Consider the following 27,215-nt stretch of genomic DNA (forward strand, 5'->3'; position numbering starts at 1 on the left):
TGCAATCCATTGTAAATTGAGACTTCAACTTCCAGAATGCATTGGAATATTTGGTCAGAAACTGTATTCCACTTTATATACATAGAAGAATCCGGTGGGTACCAAAGCCCCAGTGATTTATGCAAAATCATGTATGCTAATTGTAAATGGTCTAAAGGTAGACAGACATCTGACAGACTGCAGGTGGGCAAATCTCATTTTAGAAACCACAGATATTTAGTACAAGGGGCCACACAGGAGAAGATAGATTCCATATAGCAAGTTATACTGTCAGACCGCCCAGGGGGTGACTAATCTAAGCCTTGTCACCTGGTTTCCCGTTATAAACTGTGCCTTAAAGCAGCAGGTTCTGAGTAGCTGCACTTCATTAAGAAAGGAAGGGTACCAGCACTTCGAGGGGTGAAATACAGTTTATAGGAGAGCGCCCTCACTTAGCAGTAGACGGGTACCCTGGGACAGTGAATACATGTACTTTTATAGTTCTGCTTAGAAGCATCTCTCTTAAAGTGCTAACGTGCCAAAAAGTACTGTTTACAAAGCCGGGCTGGCCTGAAGGCGGAACATGGTGAGACCTGGATATGACGCACGAGGGGAATTCCGCGTTAAAAACAGCAATAAATCAGGAGGGGGGGGGGGGGGTGGAGGACTTTGAAGTGGCCAGGTGCCAGACCATGCAGATGAGCACACAAGTGAGAAACAGAGGGAGGCAGCTGCCCGCTGGGATCCGACAGCTTCTGGGTCGTAAACAGACAGCAAGCCGGCATACAGGAAACCACCGACAAAATGTAACAGCCAGCGTCAGTTCAAAACGGCACCACAGACGCTGAAACTGCTAGAAACCTCAAATAAAGATGCACAGAACTCTGGACAAATATTAGCAGCCTGCCCTAGCAAAAACTGCAAAGTGAACTTTACTGCAGAATCCAAACGCTCCCCTGCTTGGGCTGTGCAGTAAAGTTCACTTTGCAGTGCTCGATTTTCAGAGTCGGCCTTGAAACCTCATCTCGCCACCACCAGTAACAGAGGAAGTGCAGACTATCACACGCCCACAGGTGCGGCAACATCTGGACTCAGTGCACTGTAGATGCCTGGTGAACAGTGCCTTGCGAGTCCTGCGCGGCCCCACGTGCAGTATCTTCAAATGTAGCGCCTCCTGCACCAACGTGGCCTCCTTAAGCGCGTTAAAATATGCGCTGTGTAAACATGGACCTAACTTCCAGTTGCCCGGATGGGCTTGGATTCTACCAAGCTCGACTGCTTTATCTGCGTTTTGTTTACCCTCGGCTGACCTGCTAGAGTGAAACATTCTGGTTAATTCCAGTTAGTGGTGGGAACTGATCATTGCTCGGTTTGGTTACAGTGGGTTTTTCTATTCAACCGCTAGAAAAATGTGGTCCTAGAGAAGCCAATACCAAATTATATAAAAAAAAACATCGCTAGGTCACAACGTGGAACATTTAAGCCATTCCTAATTGAACAAACTGAAGTTACAACTGGGCCGTTGAGCTGTGCAACATTTACCAGAAGAAGCCACTGGTAACAGGCAAACTGGAATGTATACCTAAGAAAGCTGTGCAACACTTCCAGAAGCCACTGGTAATAGTGAACTAGGATTTACACCAGGGAAAAGCTAACTGTGTAAAGGTTCTCAGAAGCCATTGGCAACTGGTAAACTAGGATTTGCACCAGGTACAAAGGGGCTCTGCAGCAGTTCTCAGAAGCCACTGGTATGGTGGATTGGGATTTGCACATTGGGGAGTCATGCTGTGCAACGTTCACAACAAAAACCACGGGTAACTGGGGGTTTGCACCGCGGGGAGTCGTGCTGTGCAGCAGTTCTCTTCACTAATTAAAAGCTTCAGCAGAACTCTTGAAAGCAGCCACATGGGCTTGTGCGCCAGGCCTACGAAACGCTTCCAAGTCACACAGACCGGGCACCCTCTCAGTGACGGACTGACCAACTGACAGACAGACAGCAGCGGGTGCAGCGCTCTCCGGACCGGTCCGGACTGCAGACATTCAGCCACAAAGCGCACTTGCAAAAAAGAAGAAGCAACGCGTCCTGTTCTCGGAAGCGCACCCGGTTTCGAGAGCAGCTGCCTGCGCACTCACCGGAGTCCAGCCGCCGCCGCTGCTCGTCTCTGCGCGGGAACCAGGCGAGGGACCCCGGGGCTGCTCGCTGGGAGAGAGGGACCCACCACCACGCACGTCCTCCCCGGGCAGCAGCTGGGAAGCTCTGTGCGCCGTTCACACGAACCAAGTTACGGGCTTCACTCCTTCCACTGCCTGGAGCTCTTGAATCCCCGGGGGAGGGAGGGGGCAGCCGGGGAGGTCTTTGGGGAAAGCCCTCGCGCACTGTGAGAACTTGGAAGCCACGCACGGGCAGCTGGCACCGGTGTGAGCGTGTGTGGCGCGGTCCTCTCCTCCCCACCGCCCTGGATCTTTTTTGTAAGCTTCGGTGGGAGGGCTGTGTGCGAATTGGGGAGGAGGAAGCCGGCGAAGGATGCTGCGAGCAGGGAGGGGGGTGGAGAGCGCGGGTATCAGTGCGCTTCCTGCTGCGCGGACTGGCTTCAATTAGGAGCTGCTTCGAGGGGAGGGCGGGAGGCCTCCGAGGCAGAGCGGTCTCACAGGAGTCAGCTGCGGAGCCCTGCTCCGGGGAGGCCCCTGGCCCACACCCAGCAACCCCGGGGCCTCCTCGGCCGGGACAGCCGGAAAAGCCAGTCCGTGCGTGTATGTGTGCACGACGTGGGTGTCTGTGCGCTGTGTACACGCAGGCCTGGGGCCCAGAGCAGGGACGGTGCCAGTCAGCGGCTAGAAGCCGACGACTGCGCGCTTTAAGCGACAGATGCAATTGGGACATAACGCTGGAGCAGCGTGTGTCCTTCACGCAGACCCCGGCCATCTCCACCTTTCAAGAGAAACCTTAAGCTGCGCGGTCTTGTTATTGTTGTCATAGCTGCCAGGAGGCTCCATGACAGCCAGTACCTCTGGCTCACACTTTGCATGCTGGGACTTTTAGTCCTAAACCTACAGTGAGATGTTAAGAACTACAAGTTCCAGAGCTGCCTGAAGTTTTTACCCAGATTAAGCAGTCACTTGGCAACTGCGAGCCGTGTTTTTTTTAGGTTTGGCCTTTGTCTCGCCAGACTTTTCGTTTCCTCTAGAAATCAATACCTAATATACATACAGGGAGGGACTTTTGGTTATCAGACTTCATCAGTTGGTCTTTTAAATTGTCATTCACATTTTGCTTCTTTCAATCACAACATACAGCCCACATTATCCATTGGCTCCCTTCAATCTGAGTGCACAGAACCTGTGTATATTGTTCACCTTAAATGTAGTTCCTTTCTATTCACAGGTGTTTCAAAGTGTGCATTTGTATTTCATTTAGTTCTTTTATTAACTTTAAATATCAGCTATTTATACAGTATACGTGCCTTTTTTACATTTTAAGGGATAAAGTATTTAGATTAATATAATCTCGCTATAGGGGTCCTAGAGGGTGGAATTATTACCATCCACAGTCCCACTCTATATAATCTAAACTCACAAAAGGTAACCGGATGGTGTACCTAAACTTCTCACCAAAAAATTGGGGGGAGGTGGGGAGGGACAAATGCACTCATGCAAAAATGTAATGTGAGTTAAAACTATCTCTTGGTGGACAAGAGCAATCTTTTATTAGTGTCCCCAGTGGATAGATTAAAATAAGCTCAGTCAGAATAGGAATGTGGATGTTCCCTTTTAGGATTTTTGCACTCTGCCCTACATTGGATGATATAACCCCTTCGATGCTCATGACGGAACCGTTCCGTCATGAGCCAGTTGGCTCATCAGAACGTTCAGCACAGCGCAGGATTCTGCGCCGCGCTGAAGGTGTTAAAACACCTCACACTCCTCTCCAGCGGGGGAGTTGTAGTCAACACTGGGTACCTTGTGGTCCCAGTGTGCAAGAAGAGACCCAATGATGAAGCATGTCACCTTTGGGTGAGTGAGGGTTCTCGTCTTAACACGTGTGCGTCTGTCCCTCCCCCTCCCTTTGATTTTCTGGTGAGAAGTTTAGGTACACCATCCGGTTACCTTTTGTTAGTTCATAAAGTATTTATGTTACATTGTAGCTTCCTCCAACTTGCATGGTTAGATGGTTATTTATTCTTGACTCTTCAAAAATAAGAACATGCATGACACAACTGAAAGGTTTGATTATAAAAAACATCACTTGCAACACAGCCACAATGGTGAATGTTTAACATTTTTAGGTCTGGCTGAAGCAATGCGTAAGCATTGCGGCGAGATGTTAGTAAGCAGTACGAAAAGTCTTCCAAAACTGCGGATTAGACACAGTACATGTGATCTATGTACGTGCCCTGCAGCCACGTCACACACTACCATTTATCTTTGCCTCACATCAGACTTCAAAGGCTGCCGCTACCACCCCCCAATCAGAGTTCAAAGGCTGCCGCTCACCCGCTCCCGCGTCAGACTTCAAAGGAATGCGCTCCCGCTCCCCCACACCTCCCCCCCTCCCCCCCCCCCCCACCCACAGCAATGCCGAGAGCTTGTTTCTGGACGAAAGTGAAAGCCTACCGTGCTTGTTTACAGTAGCCTTGCTCCTCAAATACTGTTGCTGTGTTGCCATCTCTCTAGGGTCACTCAGCTTGAAAACACTCGACTTGCTAGCTGCAATGCTACATCCGCTACGCCTTGCCTCTAGACACGTTGATCTCTCGCAGACTGTGCTGACTCTGCCCCTCCTGATTCTGAAACTGACCAACGCAGTCACAACCAGTCTCTTCTCTCTCTTATGATGTCTGCCCTGCCACCATTTACTTCGGACCTTCACCCTCACACCTCCTCACCCTCACCCTCACACCCCCCCACTCTCACACCCGCACTCTCATACCATCTCCCCCTCACACCCCTCATCCTCCCCCTCACACACCCTCACCCTTCACTCACCCTCACACACCCTCACACCCTCTCACTCTCACCATCACACACCCTCACTCACCCTCACATCCCTTCACCCTCACAACCCTCTCACCTTCACCCACCCTCACCCTCACACACCCTCACTCACCCTCACCCCTAACCCATCAGTCTCACAACCCTCTCACCCTCACACCCCCACACCCTCAAACCCCCTCACCCTCACACACCCTCTCACCCACCCTCACCCCCTCACCCCCTCACCTCCCCTCACACACCCTCACTCACCCTCACTCACCCTCACACATCCTCACACACACACCCTCACACACCCTCACTCACCCTCACACTCACCCCCTCACCCTGACCCCCTCACACACCTCCTCATCCTCACACCCACTCACTCGCACACACCCTCACCCTGACTCACCCTCACACACTCTCTCACCCTCACACACCCTCACCCTCACACACCCTCTCACCCCCTCACACTCACTCACCCTCTTACCCTCACAACCCCTCACCCTCAAACCCCCTCACACCCCCTCACCCTCACACCCCCCACCCTCACCCTCACCCCCCTCACACTCACTCCCCCTCACACTCACTCCCCCTCACCCACCCTCACACCCCCTCATCCTCATATCCTCTCACCCTCATGCCCCCTCACACACCCTCACATACCCTCACTCACCCTCACACACTCACTCACACACCCTCACTCACCCTCACACACCCTCACTCACCCTCACACCCTCTCACCCTCACACACCCTCACCCTCACACACCCTCACCCCCGCTCACTTTCACACCCCTCACCCCCTCTCACCCTCACACACCCTCACTCAATCTCACACACCCTCACCCTCACACCGCCTCACCCTCACACGCCCTCACCCTCACACACCCTCACACCCTTACACACCATCACCCTCACACACCGTCACCCCCGCTCACTTTCACACCCCCTCACCCCCTCTCACCCTCACAACCCCTCACCCTCCCTCACTCTCACTCACCCTCAAACACCCTCACCAGCATAGCATAGCATAGCATAACAAAATACAGCATAGCATAACAAAAAAAGCATAGGATAGCAAAACATAGCATAGCATAACAAAACAAAGCATAGGATAGCAAAACATAGTATAACAAAACATAGCATAGCAAAACACAACAAAGCATAGCATAGCAAAGCAAAACCCAACAAAACATAGCATAGCATAACAAAACATAGCATAACAAAACAAAACATAGCATAGTAAAACAAAACATCGCATAGCATTACATAACACAACAAAACATAGCAGAACAAAACATAGCATAACAACAAAATATAACATAACATAAAACAAAGCATAGCATAACAAAACATAGCAAAACACAACAAAACATAGCATAGCATAACAATACACAACAAAAAAGAGCATACATAACAAAACATAGCATTGCTAGCATAGCATAACAGAACACAACAAAACATGGCATAACAAAACACAAAATAGCATAACAAAACAAAGCTTATCATTACAAAACATAGCATAACTAAGGATTGCATAGCATAACAAAACATAGCATAACAAAACAGCATAGCAAAACAGCATAGCAAAACAAAGCATAGCAAAATAAAACACAACAAAACAGCATAGCATAACACAGCATAGCAGAACACAACAAAACATAGCATAGCATAACAAAACACCACAAAACATAGCCTAGCATAACATAACAAAGCATAGGATAGCAAAACAAAGCATAGCATAACAAAACAGCACAACATAACAAAACATAGCATAACAAAACACAACACATAGCAGAACAAAACATAGCATAACATAACATAACAGCATAACATAACATAAAACAAAGCATAGCACAACAAAACATAGCATAGCAAAAGAAAACATAGCATACATAACAAAACATAGCATAACAAAACACAACACAGCATAGCATAGCATAACAAAACACAACATAGCATAGCAAAACAAAGCATAGCATAATAAAACACAACAAAACATAGCATAGCATAACAAAACATAGCATAACATAGCATAGCATAGCAAACACAACAAAACATAGCATAACAAAACACAACAAAACAGCATAGCATAACAAAGAATAGGATAGCAAAACTAAACATAGCATAGCATAACAAAACAAAGCATAGGATAGCAAAACAAAACCTAGCATAGCATAACTAAACATAGCATTACAAAACACAACACATTGCATAGCTTAACAAAACACAACAAAGCATAGCATAGCAAAACAAAACATCATAGCATAAAAAAAGTAGCATAACAAAACAAAGCATAGCATAACAAAACATAGCATAGCATAACAAAGCACAGCATAGCAAAACATAGCATAGTATAACAAAACATGGCATAGCATAACAAAACACGGCATAGCATAGCATAACAAATCTAAACATAGGATAGCAAAACATAGCATTAAAAAAACAGGATAGCAAAACAAAACATAGCATAGCATACAGAATTACTCCGCACCACCACAGCATTACTCCGCACCACCACAGCATCACTCAGAGGCACCACAACATCACTATGCGCTACCACAGCATCACTGAACGCTACCGCATCACTCGTTCACCATCACATCACTCAGCATCACCACAGCATCAATCTGTGCAACCATTCAACAACACCTGGTTCAAATATGTTCTCTCAATGTTTCAAGCTTTATTACAAATGTAACAAAAAGATGTTAATATTTCACTTCTGTTCTTGGATTATCGTCACAATAAAATACACTGAACATAATCTTCACAAAAGTTATTTACAAAACTTTAAGCTATTGCCATTATAAATTACAATAACTTGTATTTAAGTATTAATTTTTCACATTGATTATTGTGCAAGAGAAGAATAGAACACAGAATTAAACAAGCATTTGCAATGCAATAGGTCTTGCATTTGTGAGTGTTAGATCTATAGGCGTTGTAAATGACAATGTATTTTAACCATGCATTTTGGTTTGGAGTGGATGTATGTGGTGTGGATTATGTGGTTAGATTGGAATTGTTAGGAGTGGAATTGTGTGGTGTGGAGAGGATTTGTGTAGTGGAATTATGTGCAGTGGAATTATATGGTATTGAGTATTCTGCAATTATGTGGAGTGTGATTGTGTGTCATGGAGTGTAGTTATGTGGAATGGTATTTTATGTTGTGCAGTGGTATGTAGTGGATGTTAATTGTGTGGTGTGCTGTTGAATTTTATAGCATGCTGTGGAATTCTGTGGTATGGATTGGATGTATTATTGTTGTGTTGTATAATTGTGTTGTTCAGATGTGATTTGTTGAATTATGTGGTGTGGATTTGAAATATGTAGAGTTGAATTGTGTGGGTGAAAGTATGTGGCATTGAGTGAAATTAGGCAGACTGGAATTATGTGACATGGTGTGGGATGTATTTGTGTGGATTGTGTTCCCAAGTTTAAACAAGCATTTGAAATGCAATAGGTCTCACATTACTGAAAGTTTGAGCTATTGGCGTTGCTAATATTAATGCAATATCAATAGCTCAAACTTTTTTAATGCGAGATCTGCTGTATTTCAAATGCTTCTTTGTTTCATTTCCTCAAGTGTGTCTGAATTTGCTTGTTGTTCTGAGAGAAAAATTTGGCTACGAGCCTGGCCAGCCAGCTACCAAGTGAATGAGTCGGCGTGCAAATAGCTCAGCAGGAGCTCAGCGTGGCACGTTATCTCCAGGACGGGGTGTGCGAGTATGTGGGTGGGGTCTCTTCATGTACTGCTCACCAGGAGAGTGGGGAAACAGCTGTTCTACTCTAAGCAGAGTAGAAAAGCCCCGACCAGATCCCATGCAGAACCTTGCCCGGAACTTCCACACATGCTGCTGATGCGGAACGACCTCTTACTGGGGGGAGTGAGTGGGACTATGTGGCCAGGGGTCGGTGGCGTGCATCACAGGGGTAGATGCTGCCAACCACTATAGGGTAGGTAGGGTTGAGACAAGTTTGAACGAAGGCCTTACCTGCGGTTATAAGTAGTCATTTGAAAGCATAAAAGCAGCATCCTGTAAATCCTCCATGAGTGCCCATGGGTGAGCTGTGCGTAAGAAAAGAAATGCGTGGCCGCCATTGTTGCTCCCGAAGCGTGCCATGCTTTTGAAAACAAAAGCACATCTTAAAAAAAAATAAGTGCAAGCGGTAGTTTCAGCCGTGCACAACAAAGTTAATGACACAGACATTGTTAAAATTCTAGTGCAGCGTGCCTATTGATATTTTAAAAAATGAAATGTGTTGCCGTCCATATCTTATGGGCGAGCCGCGCACAATAAAAGAAAGGTGCGCCCACCATTGTTGATCCCGAAGCATGCTGCGCTGTTCAAAAACAAAGCACGTCTTAAAAAAACATATGAGAAAGCCAGAAGTGTTGAGCTTCTTTAAAAATAATACATTAGTGAGTGTGACAGCAAGTCTACAGCGTGTCTTGCTCACACTGCCTGCACGCGCCAGTAGGCTCTCTGATTGGTTGACAAGGTCCACTAATCACAGTGCTTATTTGGTAGTTACCAACGAATCAGAGGGCCAACTGGTGATTGCAGGCAGCGTGAGCAACACAAGTTGAGACTCGCTGTCCCAAGGGCGTGTCCAAAAAAATATAGGGCAGTACCAAAAACCCGCTGCACACCAATCACAACAGAAAGTTTTACATAAATATCAACATTGCCCAGTTGAAATAACAGAAGTCCCTCTTCACAAAATACTTTACCCCAATAAATCTCGCAACGCAAGCAGCGCATGCACGCTGCAATGCTAGACGAGACCTAAAAATGATGAAACATAATTACAAAGAAAGACAGCATTTCTCTGCGCACAATTTCACAAATTTAAAACACGTTACTTCCTCTAAAAAATGTCACAAAAGCATAAATGTGTCTTCAATTACAGACCCAAGCAAGGAGGAGCTGCAAACAAAACATACACGTTCAACATGCGCATGCAAAAAGGAAACTAGTTCCTAGACCAAACACCTCAACATACCGGTGGAAACTTACCAGTAGTTAGGCGCTCCTCTCTGGGTATTAACAAACACAAGCATTGGCAAGCCAAACTGTTGACAACATCAGAACATTCAACAATCATTTATGGGGGCAGCTGGTTAGAGATGGCTGCAGATAATCATGCAACCACTTCTGCCCAGGGTGTAGCAAAACTTCTCAAAGCTGCAGAGCATCTTACCAATTGAGGTGGACCTCATAGAAAATAATAATTCATCAAGCCAAATGACTGCACTTTAGAATTTATGCACCTTAACACAAATTCCATCTGACACAGTTTCCTGGTAATACCATGCATGTATGACGTGTACAACTCTTAATTGATCAAAAGATTAATTAATCCAAACTCAAATTAAACAGTGAGTTGTTTTTTAGCAGGGACGACAACCAAGCCTTAAAACTACTAAGGAATAGAACTGCCACATCTACCGCAATCACTTTAACAGACGTCCAACATAACTACATTCTCAATCACAAATGAAACAAGTTCGCTGCAGACCACAAAAAAATAATTTTTTTAGCAAAAAGCAGTAGTGCCATTTCTGTTGCAGCCATTTCTTTTTCTTTAGTAGTCCTAGAACAGGCCACGTAACATGGATATAATCCTAAACATTCTCTCCATAGTCCCAAACGTCCACAAATACCCTGAGACCCAACAGTTAACCTGTATTTATCTGAAATGCATAATATTTGTAAGGCTAAATGTACTGGCTGGAGGCTTTCAGGAGATACAGCTTCAAACAGTTTATATAAAATAACTACTGGACCAAAACCCTGCTTTGCTGTCAACAGCATATCACATGCCACCTTAAACAATAAACATGGTTAAGCAAAATTACCCAAAGAAGGCTCCTCAACTTTACAAAATTCGACAATATCAAAAGCTCCCCCCCCCTCCCTCCAAAAAAAGCTGGAGCAAATATGAAAATTATCTCCCACAACAGTTCTCGTGAGGAAGCAAACCAACCCAAACTTAGTGTCTGAACGTAACCACAACAAACAACCCATAAAACATGTACCCAGCTTTAAAGAGTCAGCACCCAACATGGCCTTACTGAGCATAAATGTTCTGGGACAACACCCGCACTTCATCCGGTAAAAAAGAACCCCACGCCCGTTACGTTGCCTCCAAACAAGACCCTCACTGAAGGTTCCAGCTCTTTAGAGACTATGGTGAATTTTACAGAAGGAAGGTAGAAGCTACAAACCGTAGATGTGACCCACGTTAAAGCAAAACCACACCCTGCAGGGGAGTACAGGAATTTTCTGCAAAGAGGCAATAGAGGGGAATAAAAAAACAGCACAGCAAAATGGCGTTTATCTAAAAGTACATTGAAATGCATAGATTGAAATGCAGAGTGTGAGAAGTTGGCCTGATATGTGATGTTTCCAATTCTGGAACCACCTTGTATCAGTCCAAACAATCCCTTATGGTGTCTGGTTGTAAGTCAACCATGTTAGACAAGCTATCCTAGCATGGACTAAGCAGCCTTAAAGGCTTAACTTAAGAGGTCGTGTTAAGCGAACTGTTTTACCACATACAATCCTGTAATATCAAATGAAAGGACACCACACAAGTATATATTATAAAAATATGTGTTTATTTCTAAAATAATCCCCAGTACTCTTTATAAGCAAAGGGGCACAAGCGTTAAATCAAAAGCACAGTATAAACATACAAAGTTGCACAATTATGGATGAGGGCGGGTGGCCACTCAAACCATACATTAAAAAAGTGGTATAAGAGATACCAATCGAACAGTGGTTAGGCCTAGGGCCTATGGAATTGCTGGGAGCAGTCTGGACTAGCAATGCTGAAGTCGGGAAAAGCCCGCGGGATCCGGGTGCAGCACGTAAAGGGCGGCTTGCACCAATGCAATGTCAATGGTGCGTAAAAGTTACACAAGTAGAGTTTAAAGATACTTCAGCTGAACCTAGAGGAACAAAACTTAAGACACAGACCCTAGAGGTGTGTACCAGTGTGGGAACACCGGCGTTGCAATGCTACCTCACCCACAGGAAGCGGGTACATAGGGTCGAAGTGGCGTCGGGTTTTGACACGCAGGCTCTTGGTGCTTGGAGCTGAAGATGCTGCAGGCGATGGGAAGCAGGGTGTCCGGTGTGATCCAAGGGTGGATCAAAGTCGAGAAGTATCTGAAATCAGAGGGGACAGAGTCTGGGTCACTCAGCAGTGACCAGGGTGGAACCAGGATGGAACCAGGCAATGTCAGGCGCAATCAGATGGTTGTCAAGGAGCTTCTCTCCGCTGTCACGTGGGCTCTGGGGCATCTGCGACATCCAGGAGCAGGTCACGATCTGTCCCACGCAGGCTCTCACCGTCAGCGCCGTCGGCTTCAAGATTGGAGCAAACAACACTTAGCAAAAGCAATCCACGCGGAACTGGGAGATTGCTTCTCACTCGGACCAGGAGGGTCAGAGCGGGGGCTCCTTTTCACAGGAGCTGGTGCAAATCTGGAGCAACCAGAAAAGCAAGTTGGTTTAAGGTTTTCGTCAGCACAGGGGCCACAAGCCAGCTGGCAAGTGACCGGGCCAACGCGTCGAGCCAACACAAGCAGAAGGGCCCCACGCAGCACTCGTCGAGTTTGGATGGGTGAGCTTCGGTGCAAGAGTAGCTCAAGGTTGGGGCTTCTCAAACCCCGGTGTACAGCTTCGAGGGTCACTCGTGGGCTGCACGGTCAGCGTCTTGTGGCCTTTTCAAGATGGCGTGCCCCACGCTTCCGGTCGCCTCCACGGGTCTCAGCTCTGCAGGGACTGTGGATCGGGCTGGAGGAAGGCAGGCAAGCTTGATCTCGTCGATCTCTGTCGCTCGAGTTCCGACGGGAACTGCAACAAAGCAAGGGTCGAGGTGCTGGATAGTGCCTGTTTGCACAGGGTGGTCACTCCTTGACCACAAGGGAGATTCTTCAGTCTTCTACGTTGAGTAGGATGTCGAAGGGTCCAGAGTTTCATTTCTTATGTTTCTTCAGGATAATCTGAGTTGCATTGGCACTGCTCCCACTCTTATTCGAATCTGGTGGGCTGGATTACCTGCTAGGTCCCCTCCTATGGGTGGGACCCAGGAAGGGGGTGGATACACCCCTTTCCTTTGATCCAGGCCGCGCTGGGACTGGGGCTGGTGTGCCCCAGAACCAGTTTGTCCGGATTATGCAAGGGGCAGCCTTGTGCTCCCCAGGCAGTGTCTGGTTTCTTTCAAACCTCCCTGCTACAATCCACTATCTCCTGTCTGGGGTGGTGTGACACCTCCCTGTGACAGGAAAGCCTTTGTCCAGGCCTCCTCTGCTGAGTTTCGGTCAGCAGCAGGAGGTCAGACATGTGTCTGTGGCAGAAGCATCCATTTTGTGGATCTGAGGCTCTTTCAAAAATCAACCGCGTTTTAGCAAAGTAACATGTCGTCTCCCTCTAGAGGGGGAGAATGCTACCCCTGTCACCAGAACTGGCGAGGGGGTAGTATTCCAATTCGTATGACACCTTACACGACATGTTTTGATAAAGCCAAACCAAAGTTGCTATATAACCGCGAGGATTATAAGGCACTTAATAGTATATGGTATGGCATTATCCCGGAACAGCTTAGGAAGTTGTTCCCGATAGCTGCAGACAGGCTCAGCTCATGCTAGAGCACCATCTCGCATTAAACCACGCACTCTGCCTTCAGGATTGTTAAGGCCTGCCATAGGAGTGACTCACAGGTTTATAGGTGTCCAGATAGGTTTAGATATAGGCATACTATATCTAAGCAAGGGGTGATTACACCACCTTGCCCCAGCTGAGTGATCAGCCAGTTGTGTCAATTTTAGATAGCCAGCCAGGGGTGGCAAAAGATATGCTGCAGCCCCTGGTAGGCCTTGGATGCACCTATGCCCTGGGCACCTATAGTGCTCTGTACAGGGGCTGATAAGGTGACCCAAGCCAATCTAGTTATGCACCTAGGGTACATGGAATCCATTTTACAGAGAGAGCAGATAGCCCGGGGCCCTGATTAGCAGGGAACCAGGCCAACTAAGTTGAAAACCAGCTAAACACAAGGCAACAAATCTGGGGTAACCATAGTCAGGTAGCCACCTTCCTACACACCCCTCCCCCCCCAAACAAAAGGAGATAAGGCTATCCTTGGCCAGGTAAGCCTATATTGCCTGAGTGGCCATATAATAAAGAACCTGCACTAGCATGGGTACCCCCTGTCTCATGGTCCACTAAGCAGTCCCTCACCCTAGGGGTATTAGAGGGTCTCCACCATAGGGAATCACTACCTTGGGTGTGTTTATGCAAAGTTAAAGGCTGGTTTGGATATGGAGTATTGAAGTGAGGCTCCACTAATTTTGGGCTCAACTTCCTCCAATTATCTTCCACCATGTGTGCCTTTCTCTCTTCAACTGAGTTGCACTGTGCTCTCAGGGTCAGCCTCTGGCTACCTAAAGCTGGAGGCTGGGTCCCTCTGTTTAGCTTGCTGGAGGGACAGTTCAGGTTTGGGCCCTTTGGGTCCCAGGTTTGGCTGTGCCCAACAGAATCCATCTGTGGGAGGTCCCTAACTGTTTTTAAGGGGGCTCCCTCAGGAGTTTTTAAAGTTTTCACCTCACTAGGGCTACTAGTTTTGGTGCCCCTAATCTGTTGATGGGGGTGCTTTATTTGACAGGGGCCCTGGGGGTCTCACTGTCCTTCTTGTCCTCGGCAGCCCTGGGCTGGCTAAGGCAAGGTAGAGAGGGGTAGGTTACCTGCTCCAGACTGGGTCCCACCTGAGAAGGGTCCACTGCCATCAGAGGCTCTGTCAGGCCAGGCCCAACAACCTCTGGGGCAGTTCCTTCATCAGGGGTAAGATCAGTTCCCTGAGGAGGCTGATCCTGTCCTAATGTCTGGTGAGGGGGAGATTTCTCTTCCTCCTCCATGCTCTCAGTTTGGTTGGAGTGATCCATCATTTCAGGCTTCACAACACACATATCTGTTTGAGTTTGGGCTGTGTCCATCACAGCCCCCCCAACCTTTTCAGGAGGAGACTCAGTTTGGGTTTCTGCTGTTATCATAACAGCTTTGCTATTCTGTTTAGGAAGAGCTTCTGCTAAAGATGGGGCTGAGTCTTGCACAGCCCTACCAACCTTTTTCAGGAAGGACATCTTGAATTGGGGCTATAGCCAGTACAGCCCCACTAACCTTTCCATTGGAGTTTACCATTCTAGAATGGATTTCCTGTTCAACCTCAGCCCAGGCTGAGATTTCTAAATCATTACCCAGTAGGCAGTATACAGGCAAGTTTGGAGACACTGCCACTCTCTTTGGGCCAGTGACACCTCCCCAGCTGAGACTTACTACTGCCATGGGATGATTTGTTTGGATACCATCAATGTTTGTTACCTGGTATGTGGCACCAGGTAAAAGTTGCTTAGAGGGGACTATACAGTCAGCCACCATGGTGATGCTAGCCCCTGTGTCTCTAAAAGCTTCAACTTTCAAACCATTGATGATGGGTTCTTGTCTATATTTGCTCAAGGTATTTGGGCAATCAGAGAAGTTGGCAAACCCCATGCCAGTCTCATAAACAAGATCATTTGGGGATGGGGACTTGGATAGGCCAGGGTCCACCTGGGCTCCAAAAGTAAACCCACCTAGATTCCTGGGTGTGCTCCCACTTCCTGGGGGATTACTGCTGACAGTAACAGGAGGTGTTGGAGCTGGCTTTGGAGGTATGTTTTCTTTATTGCCATTCTCGGGACAACAGCTGTCTGTTTTGTAATGCCCAACCTGTTTATAGGCATGACAATAAGGCTTTTTCTCAGTTGATGAAGTGTCTTGGGACCCACCCCCATTCTTGGAGTTTTGGGGCCTTGGGGAAGTCTTTTCTTTACTTTTATCCCCACCTTTATCTTGAGGCTTGGTAGACTCCTTCTTCTGGTTACTGTCCTGATTCTTAGGCCTAATCCTGGTTCTGACCCATTTATCTGCCCTCTTTCCCAATTCTTGGGGTGAGGTCAAATCTGAGTCAGCCAGCTGCTGGTGTAAGAGCTGGTTCTGACAATTACTTAGGATCTGCTCCGTCATAATCAAATTATACAATCCTGTGAAGTCATGTACTTTGCTGCCATTTAGCCAACCCTCCAGAGCCTTAGTTGCACAATCAACAAAATCAGTCCAGTCCTGAGTCTGTGTCTTCTGGGTGTCTCTGAACTTTAACCTGTATTGTTCAGTGGTTAAGCCAAACCCATCTATTAGAACACTCTTCAGGACTTTGTAATTGTTGGCATCCTCATGTCTGACAGTGAGGAGCCTATCTCTCCCTTTCTCTGAAAAGGAGAACCATAAGATTGCAGCCCACTGTTCCTCAGGAACCTGCTGTACCATGCAGGCTCTCTCAAGAGCAGTTATCCACTTGTGGATGTCATCCCCTTCCTTGTAGGGGGCACAATCTTTGTCAGGTTTCTACTATCATAGGACCTGGGTTTCTCTTTAGGAATATTGCTGCCACCAGTGGAATCTAATCCACACAATTTTCTCTCTCTTGCTAAAGCAAGTTTAGCTTGAGCCAAGGCTATCTCTTCCCTCTCTATCTGGAGTTGGATAGCCCTCATCCTGGCCCTATGCTCTTTCCTCTGGGGGGAAGTCATTCCCCTTTCAGATTCTCTTGAGACACTAGAAACATGAGAGTCTCCTGATGAAGATCTCCTCCTTCTGTTGCCTGGGAGAATTAAGTTATGGGATCTGGGGAGGTGCTGGCCCTCTCCACTCCCATGTAGGTCCAAGTTGGTCTGGTTAAGCCTGCCAACCTGTGCCTGGGTCACCCTCTGATCCTGATTCTCAGGCTCCTCTATCTCTGAGCCTTCTTCCTCCTCTTCCTCCTCCTCTTCTTCCTCTTCTGGAGAAATCTCATTTTCAGGGGAGTTCACTCCCTCTCATGTCTCTAAGGGAGCCTGACTCACCTTATCTAAGTCATCCTTTTCCAGGATGGCTATCAGGGAAGGAATGATAGGGCCTCTGCCCTTCTTTAGCCCTCTTGCAGTGCACAAGGCACCCAAGTCTTTGTGGCTAAGGTTGTCATATCTGGAAGTTGCCTTGATGGGGTCAACTATCACAGGGGCAGAGCCTGAAGCTCCTCCTGTGTCAGACATGGCTGCTAGTGAGGTGTAAGTGGTGCACTTACCTACACTAAGTGTTTTCCTACTGTACCTTGCTAGTGAGTTGTAGTCAGGGTGTGCTAATCCCTTTAATCTACAACTACTAAGTTCAGTAGAACTTAATATGCTAAGCTTTTGATTTATATGTACCTAAGGTACTTGATGTGATCTTTCAATTTGATAAAAAGATTGCAATGGTAAAACAACAGGAAGCTCAAATCCGCACCGCTGCGCACCAATGTGAGAAGTTGGCCTGATATGTGATGTTTCCAATTCTGGAACCACCTTGTATGAGTCCAAACAATCCCTTATGGTTTCTGGTTGTAAGTCAACCTTGTTAGACAAGCTATCCTAGGGGTAGCATGGACTAAGCAGCCTTAAAGGCTTAACTTAGGAGGACCGAGCTGTTTTACTGCATACAATCCTGTAATATCAAATGAAAGGACACCACACAAGTATTTATTATAAAAATATATGTGTCTATTTCTAAAATAATCCCCAGTACTCTTTATGAGCAAAGGGGCACACGCGTTAAATCAAAAGCACAGTATAACATACAAAGTTGCACAATTACGGATGAGGGCGGGTGGCCACTCAAACCATATATTAAAAAAGTGGTATAAGAGATACCAATCGAACAGTGGTTAGGCCTAGGGCCTAGGGAATCGCTGGGAGCAGTCTGGACTAGCAATGCTGAAGTCGGGAAAAGCCGCGGGATTCGGGTGCAGCACGTGAAGTGCGGCTTGCACCAATACAATGTCAATGGTGCGTAAAAGTTACACAAGTAGAGTTTAAAGATACTTCCGCTGAACCTAGAGGAACAAAACTTAAGACACAGACCATAGAGGTGTGTACCAGTGTGGGAACACCGGCGTTGCAATGTTACCTCACCCACAGGAAGCGGGTGCATAGGGTCGAAGTGGCGTCGGATTTTGACACGCAGGGTCTTGGTGCTTGGAGCTGAAGATGCTGCAGGCGATGGGAAGCAGAAGTTTCCGGTGTGATCCAAGGGTGGATCGAAGTCGAGAAGTATCTGAAAGCAGAGGGGACAGAGTCTGGGTCACTCAGCAGTGACCAGGGTGGAACCAGGACAGAATCAGTCAATGTTGGGCGCAATCAGATGGTTGTCAAGGAGCTTCTCTCCGCTGTCACGTGGGCTCAGGGGCATCTGCGATGTCCAGGAGCAGGTCATGATCTGTCCCACGCAGGCTCTCGCCGTCAGCGCCGTCGGCTTCAAGATTGGAGCAAACAACACTTGGCAAAAGCAATCCACGCGGAACTGGGAGATTGCTTCTCACTCGGACCAGGAGGGTTAGAGCGGGGGCTCCTTTTCACAGGAGCTGGTGCAAATCTGGAGCAACCAGAAAAGCAAGTCGGTTTAAGGTTTTCGTCGGCACAGGGGCCACAAGCCAGCTGGTAAGTGACCGGGCCAACGCGTCAAGCCAACACAAGCAGAAGGGCCCCACGCAGCACTCGCCGAGTGTGGAGGGGTGAGCTTCGGTGCAAAGGTAGCTCAGGGTTGGGGCTTCTCAAACCCCGGTGTACAGCTTCAAGGGTCACTCGTGGGCTTCACGGTCAGCGTCTCAAGGCCTTTTCAAGATGGCGTGCCCCACGCTTCCGGTCGCCTCCACGGGTCTCAGCTCTGCAGGGACTGTGGATTGGGCTGGAGGAAGGCAGGCAAGCTTGATCTCGTCGATCTCTGTCGCTGGAGTTCCGGCGGGAACTGCAACAAAGCAAGGGTCAAGGTGCTGGATGGTGCCTGTTTGCACAGGGTGGTCACTCCTTGACCACATGGGAGATTCTTCAGTCTTCTACATTGAGTAGGATGTCGAAGGGTCCAGAGTTTTGTTTCTTATGTTTCTTCAGGATAATCTGAGTTGCATTGGCACTGCTCCCACTCTTATTCGAATCTGGTGGGCTGGATTACCTGATAGGTCCCCTCCTATGGGTGGGACCCAGGAAGGGGGTGGATACACCCCTTTCCTTTGATCCAGGCTGCGCTGGGACTGGGGCTGGTGTGCCCCAGAACCGGTTTGGCCGGATTATGCAAGGGGCAGCCTTGTGCTCCCCAGGCAGTGTCTGGTTTCTTTCAAACCTCCCTGCTACAATCCACTATCTCCTGTCTGAGGTGGTGTGACACCTCCCTGTGACAGGAAAGCCTTTTTCCAGGCCTCCTCTGCTGAGTTTCGGTCAGCAGCAGGAGGTCAGACATGTGTCTGTGGCAGAAGCATCCATTTTGTGGATCTGAGGCTCTTTTAAAAATCAGCCGCGTTTTAGCAAAGTAACATGTCGTCTCCCTCTAGAGGGGTGGAATGCTATCCCCGTCGCCAGAACTGGCGAGGGGGTAGTATTCCAATTCGTATGACACCTTACACGACATGCTTTGATAAAGCCAAACCAAAGTTGCTATATAACCGCGAGGATTATAAGGCACTTAATAGTATATGGTATGGCATTATCCCGGAACAGCTTAGGGAGTTGTTCCCGACAGCTGCAGACAGGCTCAGCTCATGCTAGAGCACCATCTCACATTAAACCACACACTCTGCCTTCAGGATTGTTAAGGCCTGCCATAGGAGTGACTCACAGGTTTATATGTGTCCAGATAGGTTTAGATATAGGCATACTATATCTAAGCAAGGGGTGATTACACCACCTTGCCCCAGCTGAGTGATCAGCCAGTTGTGTCAATTTTAGATAGCCAGCCAGGGGTGGCAAAAGATATGCTGCAGCCCCTGGTAGGCCTTGGATGCACCTATGCCCTGGGCACCTATAGTGCTCTGTACAGGGGCTGATAAGGTGACCCAAGCCAATCTAGTTATGCATCTAGGGTACATGGAATCCATTTTACGGAGAGAACAGATAGCCTGGGGCCCTGATTAGCAGAGAACCAGGCCAACTAAGTCGTAAACCAGCTAAACACAAGGCAAAAAATCTGGGGTAACCATAGTCAGGTAGCCACCTTCCTACACAGAGCATTCCATATCAGCCGTAAACTCATCACAAAAAACAATCTTTTACAACAAAAACAAGTATAGATTACACCCCGACTACAGCCTATCAAAAAATACATAACGATATGCAGAACAATTTAGCATTCGCTCAATGAAAACACACAGACGAGAACGACGACATGAAAAACAAGATGTACACTTGCGTTACTCTCTTGGTTCCATGGGTTGCTGATAATGCTATCGAAGCTGTCCCACCCTCGTCCTACCCTCATACAAGAGGTGAAAATAAAGAATTAACCTGTGAGGTAAAAAGAGATACCAATAGATACCCTTTTATTGGCTTATTTGTACCAAGTGAAGCCAGAAAACCTGCATTAATTGTGGCTTTCCTGCTTAAGCAAATTGTGTGATCTTTGGCAAATAGTGTGCTTTACCGAAATCCTTTTTCTTCAGTATTGCACATGAAAGCACTTTGATATACGTGCATGTTTAGACTACAAGCTGTACAAAACCTATTGTAGCTCTTTGTTTGAGGGTCCATGTGCCTGGTAGTTCACTAATAACACTGTCGCCTTCCTAACAGAAACATGGATGAACGCCTCCTCAGCCCCAGACATTACCATTGCCATCCTGGAAGGCTACAAGATCATCCGAAAAGACCGCACCAAGCAAACATGAGGAGGCATCGCTATCGTCCATAAGAATTCCATCCGCATCTCAACCAGCTCAGACGTCAACCTCGCTAGTGCCGAACACCTTCACTTCCAGATCCACACCGACCCCAAGACCACACTCAGAGGCACCCTCCTCTACAGGCCACCAGGACCCCGTGCACAATTCTGTGAAGACATCACTGACTTTATCACCCCACACGCCCTCCCCTCCGAGGACTACATTCTATTGGGTGACCTCAATTTTCACCTGGAAAAAAGCAACGACAGCAACACCACCACCCTTCTGGACAATCTCGCCACCCTCGGACTCAAACAACTTGTAAATACCCCCACTCACCACGCAGGTCACACACTCGACCCTATCTTCACCTCCAGCAAACATATCTACTTCAGTCACACCAAAGCTCTCCATTGGACGGATCACAGCTGCGTTCACTTTATCTACAAAAAGACCACAACTCACAACCACCCTCAACCTACTCTGCGAAGAAACTGGAACAAAATCACCATCGACCAGATCTCCTCATCGCTTCTTCAAAACCCCCCTGCCCACTCTTCGAACCCCAACCAAGCAGCCATTAACCTCACTCAATGGCTAACCAACAGCGCCGACAACCTAGCACCCCTGAAAAAACGTCAAATAAAACTAGGTCACAAAAACGCCCCCTGGTTCAACGATGAACTTAAGAAATCCAAAAAACTCTGTCGCTCCCTTGAGAAGGCATGGAAAAAAGACCCAAACACCAGCACCAGGGACGCCTTCAAAAACGCCACCCGCATACACCACCAACTGATCCGGACTGCCAAGAAAGCCGCATTCAAAGACCGACTAGACAACAACGCCCACAACAGCAAGGAATTATTCAACATCGTCAAAGAGTTTACCAACCCCACTGCCAACTCCAACGACATCACTCCCTCTCAAGCTCTTTGCGACTCCCTAGCTTCGTTCTTCCACGACAAAATCGCAGACATCCACAACAGCTTCAACAACCAACCCGGAGACCAACCCACCCAACCTTCTGCCGTACCTTCACCCCCCTTGAACATCCTTAATGACTGGAACCCAATCTCCACTGAAGACACCATCCGCCTGATGAACTCCATCCACTCAGGATCCCCCACAGACCCATGCCCTCACCACATCTTCAACAAAGCAGATTCCATCATAGCACCACATCTCCGAGACGTCATCAACTGCTCCCTCAACTCTGCCACCTTCCCGGAAAGCTGGAAACACGCCGAACTCAGCGCCCTTCTGAAAAAACCCACAGCGGACCCCACCGAACTCAAAAATTACCGCCCCATCTCGCTCCTTCCATTCCCGGCCAAAGTCATTGAGAAAGCTGTCAACAACCAGCTCGCCGCCTTCCTCGAAACCAACAAATCCCTCGACTCCTCACAGTCCGGCTTCCGAGCCAAACACAGCACTGAGACCGCACTCATTGCAGCAACTGACGACATTCGAACTCTACTGGACAATGGAGACACAGTCGCCCTCATCCTCCTCGACCTCTCCGCAGCCTTCGACACAGTCTGTCATAGCACCCTGTTACAACGCCTCAGAAACATCGGAATCCAAGGAAAAGCACTGGAATGGATCACCTCGTTCCTTGCCGGAAGAACCCAGAGAGTGCGCCTCCCACCATTCAAGTCAGAGGCCACTGAAGTCATTTGCGGCGTGCCACAAGGATCCTCACTCAGTCCCACCCTCTTCAACGTATACATGAGCCCCCTCGCGACCATCGCACGCCAACACAACCTCAACATCATCTCCTACGCTGATGACACTCAACTGATCCTCTCACTCACCAAAGACCCTAACACCGCCAAAACCAACCTACATGAAGGAATGAAAGAAGTAGCCGAGTGGATGAAGCACAGCCGCCTGAAACTGAATTCCGACAAAACAGAAGTCCTTATCTTAGGTACCTCCCCCTCTGCCTGGGACGACTCTTGGTGGCCAGCGTCCCTTGGAAAAGCACCCATCCCGACAGACCACGCTCGGAACCTGGGCGTCATTCTGGACTCCTCACTCTCGATGACCAGACAAGTCAACGCCGTTTCATCATCTTGCTTCAACATTCTTCGCATGCTCAAAAAAACATTTCGCTGGATCCCCACCGAAACTAGAAAAACGGTCACCCACGCACTGGTTACTAGCCGACTGGACTACGGAAACACCCTATACGCCGCTACCACCGCAAAACTTCAGAAAAAACTCCAACGCATCCAGAACGCTTCAGCCAGACTCATACTAGACATCCCACGTAATGACCACATTTCTGGTCACCTGAAAAACCTCCACTGGCTCCCCGTCAATAAGAGGATAACATTCCGCCTCCTAACCCACGCACACAAAGCACTTTACGAACTTGGACCCTAATGCCTAAACACACGACTCTCCTTCTACACCCCCTCCCGCCAGCTACTCTCCTCCAACCAAGCCCTTGCTGCTATACCTCGCATCAACAAAACCACCATGGGAGGAAGATCCTTCTCCTACCTGGAGGCTAAAACCTGGAACTCACTTCCCAGTCACCTTCGCCTCACTCAGAACCACCTAGCATTCAGAAAGCAACTTAAAACCTGGATATTCGACAAGTAATTCCCCACCCTTCTCCAAGCGCCTTGAGACCCTCTGGGTATGTAGCGCGCTATATAAATTGAATTGAATTGAATTGAATTGAGGGCACAATGGTTCTATGTTCATGATAAAAAAAAGATCACTTTAAATAATTTCTTCTCAGTACTGTGCTAAAATGTGAAGTATTAGGGGTCTATTATGATGGCATCGCCCTGGGAAATGGGACTGCCCGCTATCTCTGCGGCGGTCTCGCATGTGTAATTAGAATGCACCTGCCATACTGGCGGGCGCATTCCGCTATTTTTGCATAGCAGCAGGCGGTGCTGTCTGCAGCATCCGCCGCAATACAAACAAGCATTTGCATAGCCAATAGGTTTCGCCTTTGGGACTTTATAAATGTTTAGCCATGCAACAGTTGATGTTGTTGCACCAAGGAAATTGTGCTCGATAACCAAACACTTATAAGGTCCCAAATGCAAGACCTATTGGCTAAGCCAATGCTTCTTACTAACTTTTGAACCGTATAAACTAGAAACAATTTTTTTGTTAAAATCTGTATGCGGGTGATGATGGATTATGTGGCAAATCTACAATTATGAGAAAATCTCAGCACAATCGCATAGTTCCAGTTTCACTGGTCATGGTATACACGTCTCAGTGTAATTTTGCTCAGTATTTGAAACCTAGCCGCATGTCCTCACCTCCTAGATTTAACCAGATGAACCCATCTCTATTGTACTCCATTAAGAAAATTATTCATTTAGTCTAATCAAGTAAATATTTTTGGGAGCGTGCTCTCTTTTTCAACGGGTTAATTAAAGACTATGGGACAAACATTTCGAAGTCGGATGAATGTAGTCACTGCCAGTCAAGATGTTATGCGAAATATCAATGAGATGATTCTGACACACATAATTGTCAGGTGGCTTACAAAAGGACATAGCTGAAAAAAATAAAACAGAAACTAAGGAGACCATTGTTTTCACTTTTCTTTCCTTAACCCCTTCGATGCTGGTGACAAAGCCAGCTCGTCATGGGCGTTACCTGCGCTGCGCGCATGACGAGCTGGCTTTGTCACGTAAGGCTCGTTTTTTAAATTTCAGCACGCATGCGGTTAAAAAGAAGGCTTTCTATGAAGAAGCACAATGGGAGGAGGAGCCAGGGGAAGAAGTGATGAATCACTTTTCCATAACGCTTGGGATGATTCAGTTTTTGCAGAAGTGACGTCGACTGGGTAATCATTTAGCCATACTAACTGCAGTTTTTATACAATACGATACTTCACATATATCAAACTGACTATAAAGAAGACCATAAATACGCTTTTTACTAGGTTTCCTTACCAGATTTAACTTATTGAACTGTGTCCACTAATAGATTTGTTTTTTCCTAATTGAATTTATCAGCATTTGTGCAAACATAGTTTCCTGTATTTTATTCACACAGTAGACACTTACCCCATTACAATATATCCGCCATCATTTTTAGCCTGATATAGTCCTATTTTCATGCTAACGATCCCATACACGAATTAACCACCGCACATACAGCCGGTGTCTTACACCACCGGATTAACTAGCAGAATAACGGAGCAACTATAATCCTAAGTGAACTCTTAATAGAATTTGCCATGACATGATTTTAGCATTGGATCACCAGACACTCGACAATCATATTCAGTGCACCACACGTGCGCGTGTTCCTCTATACGATTACATAACACGGTATGTTAGTTTCACGGTTAACTTGTTTCCGAAGGGCCGCTACATTTTGTTACAGCTTCAATTAACTAACGACACCACGTCCATGTAGTCCTTAGTTAAATCCACACTAATATACGTTGCACTCAGTTTTTTCAGTCATAGCTCACTTTTAAACTCTTTAGTTCTTTGTAGATACAGCCACTAGCATTTATGGCTGTCTCGCACCGGAATTACTGATTATCTTGTCACCTATGTTATAGTGGTTTTTTGTGTGCAATTTTACAAAACGGGCTAAGACGCAAAAGAGTATCGCTTTGCATATATTACATGGTTCCTAGAGTTTAAGTGTGCTTCATGAGACACAGTGAAACCTAATTGCAATAAAAACCAAGCAGAAGGAGAAAAAGAAACGTGCGCACCTCGCGCTACAGGAGGAGGCAGCAGGGGGAGGGGAGAGACGAGGGGGCTTGCGCCGGTTTCCCTTGTGGGAGTGAGCTTTGAAACCATCTGTTAATTACAAACAGATGGTTTCAAAGCTCGCTCCTGCAAGGGAATTGCCAAACGTGCACGCGTTGCCATTCAAAGCAATGCAATGCGTGCACGTTTTTGGCTGAAAAGGCAAATCGATTTCGAAAGGTCTTTTTCCTATGCAGCGCATGCACGCTCCGTAGGGTGAGTCCTAAAAAGGCATTTGTGCATTTGCCTGCACATAGTGGCAAGCACCGCGCGGTGCCTGCGACGCCCTCCATGCAAATACAGGGTATCCCCCATGTGCCCCCTGCCCCCTCAACACCCACAACAGGCCCACAACTGTGGAATCCGTATGCCTTTCCGGCATGCCTTTCTGTGGCAGCAACGCTGCCACGGAAAGGCAGCTTCCCACTGCAATTCTAATATGGATGGCGGTGTCTAACAGATACTGCCACCATATTCAACCCTTTTCCGCCCGGTCGACTCGTCGACTGGGCAGAAAAGCTGCGGACAGTCTTCCTGTCTGCCGCAGTACCCCCCGCCATCATAATCTGGCGAAGGAAATGGGACGCGGGCGGGGGATGATGTCGGGCAGATCGCCACCGCCATGCGGGCGGTGGCGATCCGCCCAACATCATAATAGACCCCTAAATGTCTACATTTCCACATGTTAAATAAATACACTGTATTGAATTTTGAAGAGATTTCATCAAATTTGACGTTTGTTTTGTGATTTATATGGCAAACATTTTCGGAGCTCAGCCTGGGGATTGAACTGTAAGAGCGGAGCTCGACCCATAGCTTGGTTCATCCTGTTAACTTTGCTGTCTCGCCCACTTGTACTGGTCCCACATATATGGGTCCAGCATTCTCACCTCACCTGACCAGTTCTCTTGGGAAAGCTGTCTGCCCCATTCCTTCTCACAGGTCCTAAGCTTGACACGGCTAGCCTGCAACAACAACATCACACCTCCTGGACCTCATTCCAGCAAGGATGTGAGACAACTTCTCTCCTGAGAGAGCTCCGTTGTACCAAGTCAGAACAGCCCACATAGAAGGGGTGGAGGGTCTGATACCAAAACAACAGCTAATATATCAAAGTGTGGGGTGGGGGGATGCAGGCCAGGAAGCACTCTTTTCATGTGTGATCAAACTGCATCAGCTGCCTGCAGCACAAGGAAGTACATGAAGTAATACTCAGTGAATTGCCCAGGACCACACAATGAAGGGAAGTCTTGTTTACGCACCTAATTCTAAAGTCAGCCACATGTCTATTAGACCCGCCTGTAGGAAGGGGGAGGCTCTAGTTGGCGCAGTGCAACACTAGCGACAAGCAGGGACTCTCTCTTCCTCGTCAGGGCTGAGGGTTACCTTCCAGACAACCTCTGCTTACCCTCTAGGTAGTGTGGCTTAAGCAGTCGTAGGCTAATCTTTGGGGCACATAGGGTTAAACACTTGCAATAGTACACCTTTACAACCAACCCACCACACAACGAGACCAGACTGTATTCTGTAAAAATATATATCTTTATATAGATTTTAAGCAGGCTTGTGAATACAGTCAACGTACTTTATGATAACGGTTGCAAGTTACTCAGTTCAGGTTACCACAGTTCTTATAGCAGTTCTCTGAGGGCCCGTAGGCCGGTGTTAACCAAAGTTCTTGGGGAGCCGGCGGCTTCCAGGGGATCTGTCCCACGTCGCGTTGCCTTCCCGGGATCGCTGAT

General features: G+C 47.4%; 1 protein-coding gene across 1 annotated transcript in view; it reads right to left on the reverse strand.

Annotated features, from left to right (window-relative positions):
• Window positions 1-2,563, reverse strand: part of PTP4A3 (protein tyrosine phosphatase 4A3) — a 191,530-nt gene extending 188,967 nt beyond the window's left edge. The window contains exon 1 of the mRNA XM_086966278.1: window positions 2,113-2,563. The gene's annotated coding sequence lies outside the window, so the exon portion shown is untranslated. The remainder of the gene's footprint in view (window positions 1-2,112) is intronic.
• Between the last annotated feature and the right edge of the window lie 24,652 nt (window positions 2,564-27,215).

Source organism: Lissotriton vulgaris, chromosome 4_1, assembly GCF_964263255.1.
Source record: "Lissotriton vulgaris chromosome 4_1, aLisVul1.2, whole genome shotgun sequence".
Classification (NCBI taxonomy): Eukaryota; Metazoa; Chordata; class Amphibia; order Caudata; family Salamandridae; genus Lissotriton; species Lissotriton vulgaris.